This window comes from Equus asinus, chromosome 22, assembly GCF_041296235.1.
Source record: "Equus asinus isolate D_3611 breed Donkey chromosome 22, EquAss-T2T_v2, whole genome shotgun sequence".
NCBI lineage: Eukaryota > Metazoa > Chordata > Mammalia > Perissodactyla > Equidae > Equus > Equus asinus.
The window spans coordinates 48657990-48675046 of NC_091811.1; the positions used below are offsets into that span (position 1 = coordinate 48657990).

Consider the following 17057-nt stretch of genomic DNA (forward strand, 5'->3'; position numbering starts at 1 on the left):
GAGTGTCAGGTGTTTTCTATTACACACACATGATGTGTATTAGGTCTTCATAAACTATTGTGTCACACCATGGCTAATCAGTTCAAATTCTGAATTATAATGAAGTGTTATTAAAATGGTTCAGAGATATAGATGAATGAACAGGGTGTTTCAAGGACTAAAGTAGGACACCTGTAACCAAGGAGTATATTTAGATGATACTTAAACATGCCTTAAAAGTTAATGTTTAGGTTAAAAAGTATTTAGGAAAAAGTCAAGTTTGGAGGGTATATATATGTATGTACATATGGATATGTATATGCATATATATACATATACACATGTAATATACCATATATGCATACATATATGTACATAAAATTATATATATGTAAGTAAAATGTTTTCAGAGCCAAACCACTGATGCTCCTATGGCTCAGAAGCACTCCCACTAGAAAACATTATGGAATGAAAGATGTTGAATTCTATCCCCTCACAGAAAGTTTTGCGGGGGTTCTCACTTTGACTGGCTGCCCTTTGCACCCTCCTGCCCTGAAGGTCTCCTTCCTTTGTGGAAAAGTTCCGGCATGGGGATGAGGCGAATCAGTCATTTTGAAGAGAATGAGGTGACGGCTTTACTAACATTTCCATATATGTTGGTCGTGTGTGAGGAGGGTGGGGGTGGAGGATTAGGCAAAAGCTAGAATTCGTCATATGAATTATGTGCTTGTTTGGCCACTCGGCCAGTCCTGCCCCAGTCAGTGCCAGTACATCCCGCAGACAGCTTCCATACCACACTCTATTTCTCTCCCACTCACATAAAATTCCATGCCAAGGTACAAACCACAATCCTCCGTTTCTTGGTTTTTCATGCAAAAACTATTTTAGAATAAATTTAAATGTCAAACCTTCCAGAACTTTGAACAGAGGAGACTTCAGCTCACTCAGTGGACAACATGGCTAAAAAATTTAAAAAAAAATTCTGATGATGACAGTACTAAAATTTTACAGGTCTATATTTTCCACTGAATTTAAGTTCCAGAGAGAAACAAATTTGCTTTGTTGGAGGAATAGGATAAAAGAAGAAACACTGAGGAAAACATAAATCAGCAGCAGCTCTTGCGTGCCCAGGAGAGGCCCCAGGCCCCGTGTGTGAACAACATTGCAATGGCTGCTTTATGCAGCATGTAAATAAACACGGTCCCCACACCGTTTAAAATAGTCAACATTGACCTAAACGGGGATAGACGTCAAATGCCAGTCCAGGCAGACATTTATGAATATACACACAGAACACATGGCAAGAAGGACTTGGTGCTTTTTCTTCCAAATATTTTATCATGCACACATTTGAAATTAAATACATGTTCAGTGTTCATAGTCTGAGCAATAGAAAGTACGTTTTTAATCAGTCCTGGACAGCAGGAAAAACTTCCTGCCAGAGTTCAAGGAGGTTTATTCTTCCTTTAACAGATGTTTATTGATAATGGAAGGCAGGAAGTTATATACATGTCTCTAGCTTCAAAGAGTTTAAAATGTGGTAGAGCTCTTTAGGGAGTCTGGTCATCAGGGAATTTAAGAGAACCTTTGTATAGCTATGTGAGAAAGGTGTAAAAGCATAGAGGAAAGAGAAGCTCAGAGTTTTGATTTCAAAATTATAAACTAAAAAAGAATGTCTAGGCAATCTAGAAAAGTCCTGAGGTAGAAACAATTGAACCAAGCACAATACTATGCATTATTTAACACAATGTTTCCTAAATTATGGAATGTTTTCCACTGGACTGCTCTGAGAATCTGATGAAAGTTGTGGGCTCAGAAATAGCCATCTACCCTCAAACTTTTACACAAAATGTTACGGATTTGGACTCTGAGTCCATGGGCTTTATAGTTTAAATCTAATACAATTACATTTACCATGGTTAATGTGTTATAACTACTTGCTTACATACTGTCTTCTCTACTAGAATATAAGCATTTCTAGGACAGGATTGCATTATCGTTCATCTTTTATTCAGACCCTCTCTGTTTAGCAGTGTGGTGTTGTATAGAAGGCACTAAAAATGTTGACTGCCTGCTGCCTGTCTCAATATTTAGGTGTTAGGTTAATGCAGCATCTTCCAAATGTCAGTCATTTGAGTAGCTTCCCCACAATTTTTGCCATAGCTGTTTACCACTTATATTACTAATTACTATCTAGGGCTGCAAGATAATGATTTTTGGTGACAGAGCACTAAATAATATCATGTTTCAGAATGAGCATGTTATTTTCATTCCATTTTCTTTCAGTCCAGCTTACACCAAGGAGAGTGTTCAAGTTTACTTCTGACGTATCTTTAATGCCCCTGACATTTGGAGGAACTAATATAGAGGCTTCTCTAGGCATCTGGATAGAAGTGAATACCATTGCTTTGTTTTTCTTTCATTGTGTTTAGTTTTGTAAAAAGTGACACTAATTTTCTATTTATGGAAGTGAGAAAAAATTTTCTTTTAACATATATTTAAGTTAAAACAAAGAGTTTATTTTTTAAAAAAGCAGTGCATCGGTTATCTATTGCTGTGTAACAAACTACCCCAAAACATAGTGGCTTAGAAAACCATGACTTATGAAGATTCTGTGGGTTGGCTGGGCTTGGGTGGGCAACTCTTCTCCATGTGATGTCTCCTGGGGTTATTCCTGTGACTTGAGAACGTGGCTGGGGCTGGAAGGTCCAAGATGGCTTCACTCCTATGTCTGGCAGCCCAGCTGGAGTGGCTAGAACGGCTGCAGCTGGCTGAGCCTCTCTCTCCGTGTGATCTGTCATCATTCAGTAGTCTGGGCTTTTTCATATTGGATGGATCCCAAGAGAGTGAAGAAGAAAGCTGCAAAGTCTCTTAAGGCTTAGACCTGGCAGTCACAAAACATCACTCCTGCCCCATTCTGTTGGTCAAAGCAAGTGAGAGGACAAGTCTAGATTCAAGGTGAGGAGAAATACACTTCACATCTTTTGGGGAGGTTAATGGCACATGTGTTTTGAGGTGGAAGGAAACTTTGGCAATAATTTTGCAAACAATCTACCACAAATGGTAAGTAATAATAAGATAAATTGTAGCAGATATATCAAAAATTGTGAAGATGTTACTCAAGGTTGATAGTTGGAAGATGTTGTATTAGTCTATTGCACTAGACAGTCTGTTGGTATTTCTCAGTACCTTGTACATACTAAGCACAGTGCTATGCACAAAGGAATTAAAGGAAAAAGATAAAACATGATGCAAACTTGTCCTAGAACTGCTTACAATCTAGTGAGGGAGACAGGTGTATAAATAAACAGTTATAACAAAATAACCATGACGCATGTTACAGTAAAGGATTTAAATGTTTTATGTAAAGGTTTGAATGCATATAGATTTTCTTGGACCCATGCCTTTTATCAGGTTCTTGAGAAAGTGTGAGACCCTGAAAGGACCTAAAAAGCACTGAATGAATCAAGACACACAATGGTGCGATGCGCAGAGATGACAGCTGCTAACTTTGGTGGTAAGGAAAAGACTTCAAAGAAGTAGTAATACTTACATATGGGAAGGGGGAATGACTGAGGAGGAGGAATTGGCTTGAGTTGGAAGCCAATTAGATGTGGTGAGGGGGTTCTGGGGGTGAGATGGGCACAGGGGAATGAGGAGGAATTGGTGAAAGAAGATAGAAATGTGGGGAATTGGAGAAAGGAGAAGAAAGAGAAGATAATTCCAGGATGACTGAATTTTCTAGCTGGCGAGAATGGTAGAAAGGAGGAAGAGTAGGTTTTCTGGAAACATCTTTCTAGTATTGAGTTTTTTTCCAAGTTGTCATTGAGGTGCCCATGTGATAAAACCAATAAAGAATTAGAAATGAAGATCTGGAACTTATTACCTTGTGCCAGGCACCTTCATAGGAATTGGGTATAAAGCAGTGAATATCCTAAGAGAGGTGATGCCTGTGTACCCATGGAACTTACATTCTAGTGGGGTTGGGGACAGGGGGAAGACCGAGAGAGAGACAATTACAATGTAAAAAAGTTTGTGTAAGTTTCAGCTAATATTAAATGCCAAGAATAAAATAAATCTAATTAGTGAGATAGGGAGGGTTTGGACAGCTACTTTATCTAGGGTAGTATGGTAACTGAAGGCAGCTATCTGAAATAGAACTCAAAGCTTGTAAGGAGATTACCCTCTTTTAGCTTAATAAGGTAGAAAAATTATACTAGCGGGAAATTAACCTTTGCAGTGTAAGGTGGTCTCATCCAGAGACGAGGTCATTGTGAGGGACTCTTCCCCTGCCCCCGACCTGCCTTCCACTCACAGACATCTGAATCTTCCCCATCTAGCAGCAGAACCATGTGGAATAGATAATGAGTATAATCGAAAACCCACCTTGATGGCCAGGACACCAGAGGAGAAGAAGCTTCAGGGAGATAATGTATGGAAGAATGGCAAGGGGGAGTCACTCACTGACCACTGATGGGGTGGCCATATGGGGCTCCCAAAAGTAAGGGATTGAGCCTCTCTCCCATAGTTTGTACTAGGAATGAGTTAACTAGTCTAGGGATGCCACTCTCAATTCCCCACCTCACTTTGAGTGTTGTGCAGATGGATTACATCACGGTATGAGATGGATTACCTCACTTGGACTTGAGTGAAGAACCAATTGCACAGTCTTCTGGGTTTTGGGTGGGTCTGTTTGAGGTAATGGTAGGACATGATCCTCCCTCACCATCCACAGGGAGTTTCCTGGATCCCTCCAGTGGGGATGATGGATTGAGAACAGAGTTGCCTCGGGGTCAGTCTCCCACCAGCGAGACTTTCTCTTCTGACCGTTCTACTCCATCCATGCCAAGGTAAGGATATACTTAATTTTTAAGAAAATTGTATATTGTAATATTATTCTCATTTTTCAGTCACTCATTTCTGAACACATCTCCTCGCCTCCCGTGAAGAATGTGTACAATGTTAAGTAAATCAGTTTGTGTTAGTGATTCTAACCACATCTACTTTGGCTGGTGCTAGGATGTTCCTCTAGATTTCTGGTAAACAAGGATAAATTAGTTTATGACGTGTTGAAATTACAGGATCCCATAAAGTAAAACCTTCAGTGATTGGAACATACCATCATTTTAGAGCTTATGAAGATTTCAACTATTGGATGGGCAAAAAAGAATTTAGATGATTGCCTCTATTATCTTTTTTTTAAAACCTTAGGTAAAATATCATTTCAAAACTACAGCCTTTGAGTGTTACTAGATACTGTGGGCAGAAGAAGCGAGCAGTGTGCTAGTCTGCTTGCCACAGCTCTGGACCTCATTCTGAGAGAAGAGGTTTAGGTTTGGGAATTTTTTTTTTTTTTTAAAGATTTTATTTTTTCCCTTTTCTCCCCAAAGCCCCCCGGTACATAGTTGTGCACTCTTCGCTGTGGGTTCTTCTAGTTGTGGCATGTGGGACGCTGCCTCAGCGTGGTCTGATGAGCAGTGCCATGTCCGCGCCCAGGATTCGAACCAACGAAACACTGGGCCGCCTGCAGCGGAGCGGGCAAACTTAACCACTCGACCACGGGGCCAGCCCCGGTTTGGGAATTTTTTTAGGCCATCATTTTTCAGCCATTTGCTCTTATCACCCTGATTCAATCCATTAACTGGGATGTTATTCAAAATACAACATGTTGCCGGGGAGGAATTAATCCGTCAAACCGAGGCGCTACATATAGGACTCTAAAATCCTGAAAAGTACACGTTACAGAAAAGTTGGAGAAAATCTGGCTTGGCATCATGGAGCTGCCGACTTCCTTTATCCCATTGTTTGTGACCTTGACTATTTCAATCATGACGTAAACCCATGGAATCAAATTACTGACATGTTTATGATTCTCTAGTCACATTTGGTAGTTATTAATACTATAGAGGTGACAAGGACACTTTCAATACAGTGCCTCCTGTCAAGAGAAGATGAAAACCTTCCGGTAAAGTCCCCGGGGCACAGGCAGTAGGGTTTGTCCTAAGTCTGTCCGTCCCCTAGCACAGACTCCTAACATGGGGATCTGAACTATTCACCCCAGACTTAATATAAGGGAGGGAAAGATAACAGTGTTGGGATCCCTTGTGTTGGTGACAGGGAATACTACTCGCCCTACTACTACCAGTAATAATAATACAAACAATAGCAATGACCTGGTACTTACTATGTTCTAGGGACTGTTTTAAGCACCTTCCATTCATTAACCAATTTAATCTGCACAACAGCAATCGATATCATTACTACCCTCCTTTTACAGATGAGGAAACTGAGGCTCAGAGAGCTCGCACACTGAGAAGTTCAGGAGCTGGGACAGAGTTAGTGCTGATAGGTGAATGATAGTAGTAGTAACAGTGAGGAAAAAAAGAAGTGAGGAAGATAAGATTTTTCTGTAAAGTGAAAAAAGGCACTTAGGAAAAAGCTGCTCCATCTTTGAAGCCACCGCTAACCCTGAGGAGAGAGAGTGATGTCGCCTGCCCAGCTCCAGGGCTTTGCAGCTGCTCAGGCTCTGCCCCACCACGACAAGGGCCAAGGACCTGGTCAGAGGCTGTATGGGGCCACCGCTGAGATTCTCCTCGTCTGTGGCCCTACATCCCAGAATCATAAAATGTTTGATCTGGAGGGATGGCTGGAGGACAGTAGACTCCCCCAGTCTACTGAGAGGGCCCTGAAGTGCCACATAGACCTACTGTTGGGTTACGGGGTCATCTTTTCTTTGGTCCTAGGAAAGCGGACTTTTCCAGGGAGGCAGTTAACTGAGCGGGCATCTGGAGCCCAGTTTATTTGTATCTTTCTTCACCTCCTGTTCCTGACAGACAGATATGACAAGGACAAAAGTTAGTACAAAAGGGAGGCGATCCGACCAGATTTTATGGAGAAACGTGAACAGGAAGGAGACCTTCAGGCAGGACTTATTTATAGCTGTGTGGAGTGTATGGATTTGTGTTTACGGGTGTGAGCACTCAGGAACTGGAAAGTTTAAATTCCTTTAATGTTCTCGTCGGTGCCTGGGAGGATTCATTATTTTAGTTTTCATACTGATGCTATTAGGAAAAGTCAGAAAATTCAGCTATCTCAAGTCCTCACAGAAATTCCTGCTGGCATCTCTTCATGAGCGCCACTAACCTGGCATTCTTCGGTGCTCCACGTTTAGACGTGGGGTCGTCACTATTACCTGGACCCTTTTGTGTGGACCGAGGTTCCCCTCAGGCATATTGGAGAGAAGGCAGCTTCCATTGCTGCCGTGTTTTACCCCAGCCCTCGCATCACCGTGCCCAGGAAATCATTCCCTTTTCCACCTCCTAAGTACGCCTCTGGGTACTTTATGGTAAGGGTGACATTTTTCTCTTGACAAGCACTATTATAGTGTAGAACTGTCCTTGTCACTCTTTATTGCTTTTAATAACTATGAAATCTCTTACAAGATGTCTAGAGCTTCATAAACATATGTTGATGGCACTATTTTATCAGTCCTGAAACAGTCAAGGTCACAGACAATGTGCCAGAGGAAGGAAGATAGTGAACACACCATTATAAATAGATGTGTAGCTTGAAAATGACCCGTCCAGACATGGGGACATTAGTTGGCAATGGGAAGGAAGTGATGAAATGCAATAATAATTTTATTTTACTCAGGAAAATCTCCAGGTGTATGTCAAATGCTTACTGTGTTTAATCTGGTTGGCATCTTAGCATGTCAGAGATTTAAACACTGACCATAGTTATTTCATGACAATGAAAAGTGAATTAGAAAATAAGAATGGAGCAAAAGTGCAGTTTGAATAGTCAAAAGTTAGCACATGATACCTAATTTTAACTTAGGGAATCTAAGTGAAACATGTAAGAACAACGTACCTTATAGTTTGTTATTCTGAACTTTTAAAACATAAGCTTTGGGGATCATTTTAGGTAGCAAGTTGAAATACTGCTACTGAATCCCATTTCCTTATCTCTTGATCTCTCATTGATCCTCAGCAGCTATATTTTAACAATGAAACATCTAAGAGGTCTACTAGTTTTGGTATTTGGTGCTCAAACATGTCCCCAAAGCATGGGTTCTGACTTGCCAGTGTACAGGCTGATGATTTGTGCTTAATAGACCTCAGAACTCCCAGCATCTGGGAAGAGAGAAAAGCAACAAAAACAACAGCACCAAAAATAATGACAATAGCATTAATTAGTGTCCAGATCTATTAATGTTAACCCTTTCAATACCCCATTCAGACAGATATTATTACAATAGTATAAGGGGTCAAGAGTTCAGACAGTGAGGTTAGACCATGGGTAACTCTTCTAGGAATTACAATTTCTTCATCTGTAAAAGAGGAAGTATTATTACTCATAATAATAATTATTATTAATACTGCCTTGAAGTTTTCTTCTGAAGATGAAATGAAGAATGCATGTAAAGGGGCAGCCCCAGTGGCCTAGTGGTTAAGTTTGGCACGCTGCACTTTGGCGCCCTGGGTTCAGATCCTGGGCGTGAACCTACACCACTCTTAGCAGCCATGCTACGCTGGCGGCCCACACAGTACAAAAGAAAAAAAGGAAAAAAAATAGAGGAAGATTGGCATGGATGTAACGCAGGGAAAATCTTCCTTAGCAAAAAAAAATGGAATACATGTAAGGCCCTTAGCACAGGGCCTATTTTATGATTCGTAGTTATTAGCATCATCGTCATTGTCCCTATTTTTCAGATGAAGAAGTGAGGGCTCAAAGATCCAAAAAGCTGGGAAATAGAAGATAGAACGCAGGAATCAAACAAAGAGGCCCCTGACTTTAAACCCCTCTGGGCATGGACAGCCCGCTCCTCTGCTGCATTCAGGGTTGCTTTGTGGGAAAGGAGGGTGTGGATTCAGGTTTAGCCTTTGGCCAGGAATCTAACTCTAACTTTGAGAGGAGGTGACAGGGACGTGGGGATAAGCAGTTATTTATAGTCGGGGCCTCAGATGCTGCCTCTAATTGGCTCTCTTCTCCCTACTGCATTCCTGCCTTCTCCCAATGGGGTTGCCCTTTCCATGGGTCATGGCTGCCCAACTCTAGAAAAATGTTCAGTTAGGTCACTCGCTGATATCCAGTTTCTGTGAACTCAATTCCCTGGATAACTAAAAGAGGGGAAGGGGGATAACCTGCCAGTCAGATATCCCTGCCTCTTGCTCCTTTCATGTTGTATAGACCTGGATGCTTAGCTTGTCTGCACAACCCTAGTCAGTTGACGCAGCTTCATTTGTAGCATCTTGTGGGAGAGGCAAAATAAGTGCTATTCTTGAGTGTGAGTCACCAACGGCAGAAACTTAACACTTACAAGCCGTTTCTCTGGTCTTCCATCTATTCAGCTCCTTTTCTGCTAAAGAATAAGCAATTGTGCTGTGCAACTCCCCACCCCTTGCAAAAATTTGGGAGCAGAGATGCTGTTTGAAGTTGAATGTTTCTTTGCGTGACATCCAATAAATCTTGATGTTGCATTCTTGACTTTTTAAGTGTTTTTAGAAAAAAGTTTCTCTGCAGTATGACCTGGTAGGGATTAGTGAAATCACCATTCATGGTATTTAATCTCTTTTGCTTCCGTGTTTCCATCTCTGTGATTCCCCCTTACATTAGATTTAGTTGTTTGCATGTTTGTTTTCCTCTGTTGGAGCAGAGGCTTCTTGCAGGCAAGGACAAGGCTTCCTTTTCCTCCCTTCTGCACCCAGGACAGAGCACTGCTCAGTAAACATGTAGAGCTGGTGGAGCTCTGTGTATTAATTTGGGCTAAACCTCTTGCTGGCCACTAATGTGACAAATGAATGAAAAGGAGAAGAAAGCTCATAGTCTTGACTCCAGGAGACAGAAATAATGTTGGCAAGTTGAGCACCTTTGGCAGTCACTAGTTGACACCAATATAGGGTGCAGAAGGGATCAAAAGAGAGAGAACAAGAGGCAGAGGGCAGAAAGATGCAGAAGAAAGGACCTGAAGATAAAAAAGAGGGAGCTAAGATAGGAAGTGTCCTTTGCATCATCAGTTATTTCTCCCAGTGCCCAACCCTGTCTCGGGCCCGTGTGCTCTGTCATTACCCCAGCTACAGACATTTTCATTTAATTTTTTTTTTTAACACTTAATCAAGAGAATGGATTTTACGGGGCTCTCAAATCAGAAAGAGGTGGAGACTGAAACTATTAGGCAGTGAAAAGTGTGTCACTATTTTTCTTCCTTTAGTCAGGTCAAGAGTTTCGGTACTAGAGGAAGCTGGAGATGGTACATCTGTATATCTGATCTCTCAGACACAGAACAGCTGATAGTGGTGGTTGGGAGAGGCTGGCAGGAGAGAGGGGAATGAGGGGTCATTATGCAACAGGTCCTACTTCAGTTTGGAGGGATTTCCATATTTTATCCAGAGCAGGCTGGGGTAGACCTACTGCACAGCTAAATATAATCTCCCAGTGATTTCAACAAGATGGGCTCTCGCCTGGGCTCCACTTTGTAAGAAATGGCTTTGCATTTTCTGTTTTCATAAACCTTTCTTCTTTCATTTTACTCTGATGTCTTCCTGAACTAGTAGAAAGAGAGAAGGAGAACAAGAAATAAAGGAATACTTGGTTGTGAAAAGAATAACCATTTCCTAAAGGCAGGCAACATAGTGTTAATTCTAAGTTCTTTCATTCTAGAAAGAAAAAGTCATGAGACCGACTTTTGCCATTCATGATACTTTTAACAATGCTTTTATTTAAATTTAATTCTGTTTTTACTAATCATTGTAACTTTAGTAAAGAGACCGCATTGGTTCTCCTAAACCTTACTGTAAATAGGATAACTTTATTTCAGAGAGTTCTTCAGAATTGAAGTGTCAGCTGGTTGAGGGCCTCCTGTTTCCTTTCTAGAGACATCTCTGAAGAGAAAAGAAGGTACAGGAAAAGAGAGAAGGAAAAATAATTGGCAATGAGTAGAGTTAAGAGGAAACATTTTTTAGAAAGTGAAACACTGATTGCAATGGATAGATTTGATTTTTGTTGTAAAGGAGAGTACATGAGCTGCTCCTTATTCCCAAAGATAAGTACAATTCAGTTGGCTTGTTCTGCGTACACATGGTAATAGTCAGCCCGGGTCTACTGCCAGCGTTTCAGAGTCACCTCCTTTCCTGGACTGTGGGGCCGATGAGCAATGAAGCATCCCCTCCGCTTCCCAGTGTGTTCCATCTGTAGCACTTTCTCTCATTTAGTTCCCAATTTACTTGAAATAGTTTTATTTACTCCAAAGGAAGATGGTGCTATGTTGCCAGTGACAGGCTCTGCATCATCACCGAAAATGCTGTCAGCATAGTATTAGAGAATAAAAAGCAAACAGGTGGAAGTCGGATGAAGCCAGCATAATGCACAGATGGCAGTGCAAAAACCTTAACTTTTTTCTTCTTGGGGCATGCTTTGTATTTCCATACTCTTGCTAATGTGGCACAAAGCTACTATAAGCAAGGCTCTTTTTATCCATCTTGTGGGAGAGGCAACCCTGGAATTTCATTTTAGTGATTTGGTTTCAGCGTTTTTTGCATCCTCTCGTGTAATCTGTTACCTGCTTTGCTAAAGAGTAACACAATAGGTAGTAAAGATCAGTGAACTGGTCCAAAGGCTCAGTTCAGTTCATTTTTATGGCCTGCCTTTATTGTATTTCAACTCTGGGGTTATAAAGATGATAAAAGCACAATTGCTGACCTCTCCAAGCTCACATGTTGGCCAAGAGAGAGAGAGGCAAAGGAAACATGGGCTCAGGCTGAGACACTGTCTATGCTGCATGATATTTTTGGAAGAAACGAATCAAGTGCTAGATTTCTTGAACAATACTAACAATCCATTTCTGCAAGAAAGATGGCGAGGGAAAGCCAAATGGGTAAGTAGGAGGGAGGGGGAAATTTGGTGGGGGTGCTGTGTTAGAATTATAGGAGAGTGAAGAAAATTTTTCCCCTTCAATTTTTCATACTGAAAAATTTGAGACTTAGAGAAAAGTTGGAAAATTGTACAATGAGTACCCATATCCCCTTTACACAGACTTACCAATTGTTAACATTTTGTCACATTCGTTTGCACTGTGTGTGTATTTTTTTGAACTATAAAAGTTGCAGACCTCATGACATTTTACCCTCAGTCATTTCACTGGCATGATCACACCCTTAAAATAAACAATAATTCCATAATATCATCTCATATAGAATCTATATTCAAATTCCTTAGATGTCCTACATATGCCTTTTATAGATTTTTTCTCCCCAATTCATAATTTGATCAAGATTCCAGTGTTGCATTTAGTTGTTGTGTCTCTTAGTCTCTTTGGATTTATGTTTTTGTTTTGCTTTGTTTCATGACATTGAATTTTTGAAGAGTTTAGGCTGGTTATATTGAAGAATTACCCATATGTTGGATTTATTTGATTATATCTTCGTGAATAGATTCAGGTTAAACATCTTGGCAAGAATCCCACAACCAGATGTTGTAGTATAACAGCTTAAAATCTAGGGTTCATGATCTTCATGGGTTTATGTGTGTGTGTGTGTGTGTGTCTGTATTCTACTGGGGGGAGGCTTTTTAGTTTTTATCAAATTGCCAAAGATTCTGTGAGCCCCAAACATTAAGAATTGAGGTAGAGAAGGGGGAAGTCATTATTAGAGCAGGTTAATAGGTATTTGGTCTACTCTTAAGGTCTTCTTAAACCATTAAATATTTTGTGCATTTTTAAATATAGTACTTTCACTTGTAGGTTTTTTTTTTTTAAGTAGCACATATACATGGTAAAACATTCAAATAATACAAAAATATTACAGGACAAAAAGCGTCCTTCTGACTCTACTTCTCCAGGTCCCCTGTCCTTGGCAAAAGTAACCTGCATTCCCAGTTTCTTGAGTATGTCTCCAGATAGTCTAGGTCCTGGTAAGTATATATGTGCGTCTGTGTAGTTTTATTGAATTGGTTTACACAAGTAGGAGAGTTTTGCAGAGGAAGTCTGCCATAAGTGAATTAGACTTAAATCAACTGCAAGTACCCGAAATGATAAAAAAAAATCAACTACATATACCGGCAAAACAAAAATAGCAAAAAGACAAAACAAAAGAAACCAAAAGCAAAAGAGAATCAGTGCTGGTGGTCACTGCGCGAGCAAGGAGATGGGCACACCAACCCCCTGTTCCTTCACTGGGACCTGCTCTCAGCGTGTGGGTCGAGGGTAAGCCTGGCTTTTTCTTTTTATTTTATTGTGGTAAGAACAATTAACATGAGGTCTACTGTCTCCACAGACTTTAGGGTGTACAGTTCAATATTGTTAACCATAGCCACAGTGTTGAACAGCAGATCTCCAGAACTTACTTATCCTGTATAACTGAAATTTTAACCTATTGATTAGCAACTCCCCCTTGCCCTGTCCTGCCGGCCGCTCTGGCAACCACCTTTCTATTCTTTGCTTCTAGGAATTTGGCTATTTTAGATACCTCATATAAGTGGAATCATGCAGTATTTGTTCCTCTGTGACTGGCTTCTTTCACTTAGTATAATGTCCTCAAGGTTCATCCATATTGTCACATGTGGCAGGATTTCCTTTTCTTTTATGGCTGAAGAGAGGCTAGCTTTTAAAGACTATGTATCATACAACATGGCCTCCAAATGGAAGCCAGCTTCATCTGATGTGCAACTCAAGAACTAGAAATGCCTTCAGTGGCAGAGGAAACGCCGGCACTGTGCAGGATTCGCCGAGAGAGGGTTTGTGAGCCTCCATGCCGGCATTGCTCCAAGGCATCTACGAGGGCCGTTGGGCTGGGTGCAGCTCCAGCCTCACACACTGACTTGAGAACCGCATGGAAGGTGGGCTCCACTGCTCCTCGTTCTGTTTCATGCTTTTAAAAAAGTTAACAAGATATCTTGGTTGTTCTACACCAACATAGAGACATCAGCTTTATTCTTTTAAATAGCTACATAGTATTTCATTACATAAGTGGACTAGAGTTCGTTCAAAACCAGTCCTCTATGAGAAAGAGTTAGATTGTTTTCAGATTGCTACCACTGTTATAATGCTGCAAGGAATGATGTGTCTTTTTATAATAATACATTTTGGGGACCTTGCATGACCAAGTGGCTGTAAGGAGAACAATGAGAATACTTTCGCTGTATTTATGAAAAATATGGTTTTGTTTTCTTTTCTGGTTACTTTTGTAATGAAACCATTTCAGTCCCAATTCCTATAATTTTAACCTTTCAAAATTGAGTTTAAAAAATAATTTCAATTACCCTTTAAAAAAATCCCAATTAGCATAGTTTTAAAATCCATTTAATGCCATTAGGATCTGAAAAGATAACTTGCCAAATATCTCTAGTAGTTAGTGTTTACTCAACAAATATTTCTGGAGTTCCTCTATGTACCAGGGATAATATTAGGAGTTTTAGTAGATTTTATGCCTCCTCGTATCATTGAAATTCTGCTGAAATTTAATACTAGGAACTATTCATTAGATAATTGCTCATTTATTACATTAAAGTTATAACAAGACATTTGTATAAAGTGAGATGGAGAGCAGGGGAAAGATAATAAATATGTTTGTATTAAAACTGTATTTAGGGGCCGGCCCGGTGGCGCACTGGTTAAGTTCACACGTTCCGCTTCTCAGCGGTCTGGGGTTCACCGGTTTGGATCCCAGGTATGGACATGGCACCTCTTGGCAAAAGCCATGCTGTGGTAGGCGTCCCACATATAAAGTAGAGGAAGATGGGCATGGATGTTAGCTCAGGGCCAGTCTTCCTCAGCAAAAAGAGGATTGGCAGTAGTTAGCTCAGGGCTAATCTTCCACAAAACAAAACAAAAAACTGTATTTAAATATATTTCCTAGGTAGCAGTTATAGAAACTGGTTCCTTTCCTTTTCTTTCTTCTTCTTCTTCTTCTTCTTTTTAATGACTGGACTGAATGTTATGGCTTAATGTTAAATGGTTTTGGAAGCCTTGACTGTCCTACATTCTAGGATGAGGTTTTCAAAATATACCACAGTAGAAGCTATTTGCTATCACAGGGGTATCACGAACCCCTGGTTGAGACTGTAAGCCGGCGCACAGAAATGGGTACTCACATTCAGATGCAGTTGGTATGCTTCCCTGAGTTTCATAGAGCAGAAAATAATTACACTCTTCATTTATCCAATTAATGTCTATATGTTAAAATTATTTTATTTATTTTTGAATAGATTATACACACATGTGATATCAAATTTTTAAATGGTACAAAAGGCGTCTAATTCTGTTCCACAGAGCCGACCAATACAGCCAGTTTCTTCTGAGATGTTCAGCGCAGACACAAGCAATTAGATAGGTTTACATTTCCTCTCTCCCTCCTTCCCTCCCTTCTCTCCCTCCAGTTTTAGTAGTTAGTATAGTCAGTCCTTCTTCATTCTTCTTTTTGTTTTTCCCGAAATGCTTTTTCCTGGATCTTATTGCTTCTTTAATTTTATATGAAAACTTTAAAATTAACTTGTCTAGTTTGAAAAAAAAAATCCTATAATAAGTTTGTGAGTGGGATACCCAATATTTATAAATTAACTTTGAAAGAATTGATATCTCAAGATGCTGAGTCTTTTAAACCAAAAACATAATACACCTTTCCATTTGTTTTTGTCTTTTTTTTTTGAGGAAGATTAGCCCTGAGCTAACTACTGCTAATCTTCCTCTTTTTGCTGAGGAAGACTGGCCCTGAGCTAACATCCATGCCCATCTTCCTCTACTTTATACGCGGGACGCCTACCACAGCATGGCATGCCAAGCAGCACCATGTCCGCACCTGGGATCCAAACTGGTGAACCCCCGGCCGCTGAGAAGCAGAACATGCACACTTAACCGCTGCGCCACCAGGCTGGCTCCCATTTTGGTCTTTTTAAAAATAACTGTTATGTTTACCTCAAGGAATTTTTATCTTTTTGTTTTTGGTAAATAGAGTGATTCCTTCTGTTATATCTTCTGGTTATTTTGTTTATGCATGAAGACTATTGATTTTTCCATATTATGTTTTTTTCCATACGGGATTCTTTCACTCTTCATAGTACTTTTTCAACAGATTCTCTTGAGTTCTCCAACTAAGGAATCATTTTATCTGCATAAAACTCCAGAACGATATTAAATTATGGTGATGCCGAGTTTATGGCTAGGTTAACATTTATGTACACATTTTCAAACAAAGCCTCTCTGGCTAACTGCTTAATTGAAAGCAATATAAGCTGTTAAATATAAACCCAAAAAACAATCCAAACCCACAGACACCATAAAAACAAAACAAAGCAAGCAACCAACAAAAACCGTTCTCATACGCAATTGCTTGTGAATCAGGCTTATCTCAATTTAGTGGAAACAAAACAATAAAATGAAATGTGTGGATACTGAGGTTAAGATGTTTATCACAATCACGAATAAACTTCAATTTCAAATTTTTTGTGATCCTTAAAATTCATTGTTCTCATTTATTAATCTTATAATAAATACATGTAACAAATTTGAACCAATAAAATATTCTAATAAAATATTGCTTTTATTATCCGTTTTTTATGTTGTAGATCCACATAAGATTTCATTTGAAAACTGAGTTTAGGTGACAAAAAAAATTGAAAACACTGGATTTCCTCCTCTTGCCTCTCACTTTGCTGGCACGTAACTTGTCTTTGTAGACCCAGTGTCAGTAGGTCAATGGCCCAACAGTCCCCATGTTTTGTGCTGGAAATATCTACAGAGAGGGAATCTTAGACTCTTTAAGTGAAATTCTTAACAATACCGTGTACTGTTTGCTTACCTGCAATGTATGGATTGTTGAGATAAGGCCAGGTGGGAACCTGAACTGCCCAGGCATATCTTTTATCTGAATATGAAGGAAATGATTCATGGACACCCAACCCGAAAGACCTTGCCTGGAAACACAGCTCAGTATTACATAATCAAGCATTTGAAAACAAAGTGTCCCCAGAAAGCAGGTTGGAAATCAACTCCCATCACTTTCCATTATTAGTTTAACTGTTTCTGTTGATAGTAGTAACTGCCAATGTGTTTTGTTCTGCAGTTTATGAAGTGGATTCGAGGTAAC

The 17057-nt window shown here is 40.0% G+C and overlaps 1 long non-coding RNA gene across 2 annotated transcripts in view; it reads left to right on the forward strand.

The window, feature by feature from the left end:
• The window catches only part of LOC106843438 (uncharacterized), a 73323-nt gene that overhangs the window by 15964 nt on the left and 40302 nt on the right, over nt 1-17057 (forward strand). The window contains exons 2-3 of one of the 2 annotated variants that reach the window (XR_006518255.2): nt 3394-3496; nt 4715-4829. This is a non-coding gene — a long non-coding RNA (uncharacterized lncRNA). The remainder of the gene's footprint in view (nt 1-3393; nt 3497-4714; nt 4830-17057) is intronic. The other variant, XR_001401203.3, reaches the window with a different exon arrangement.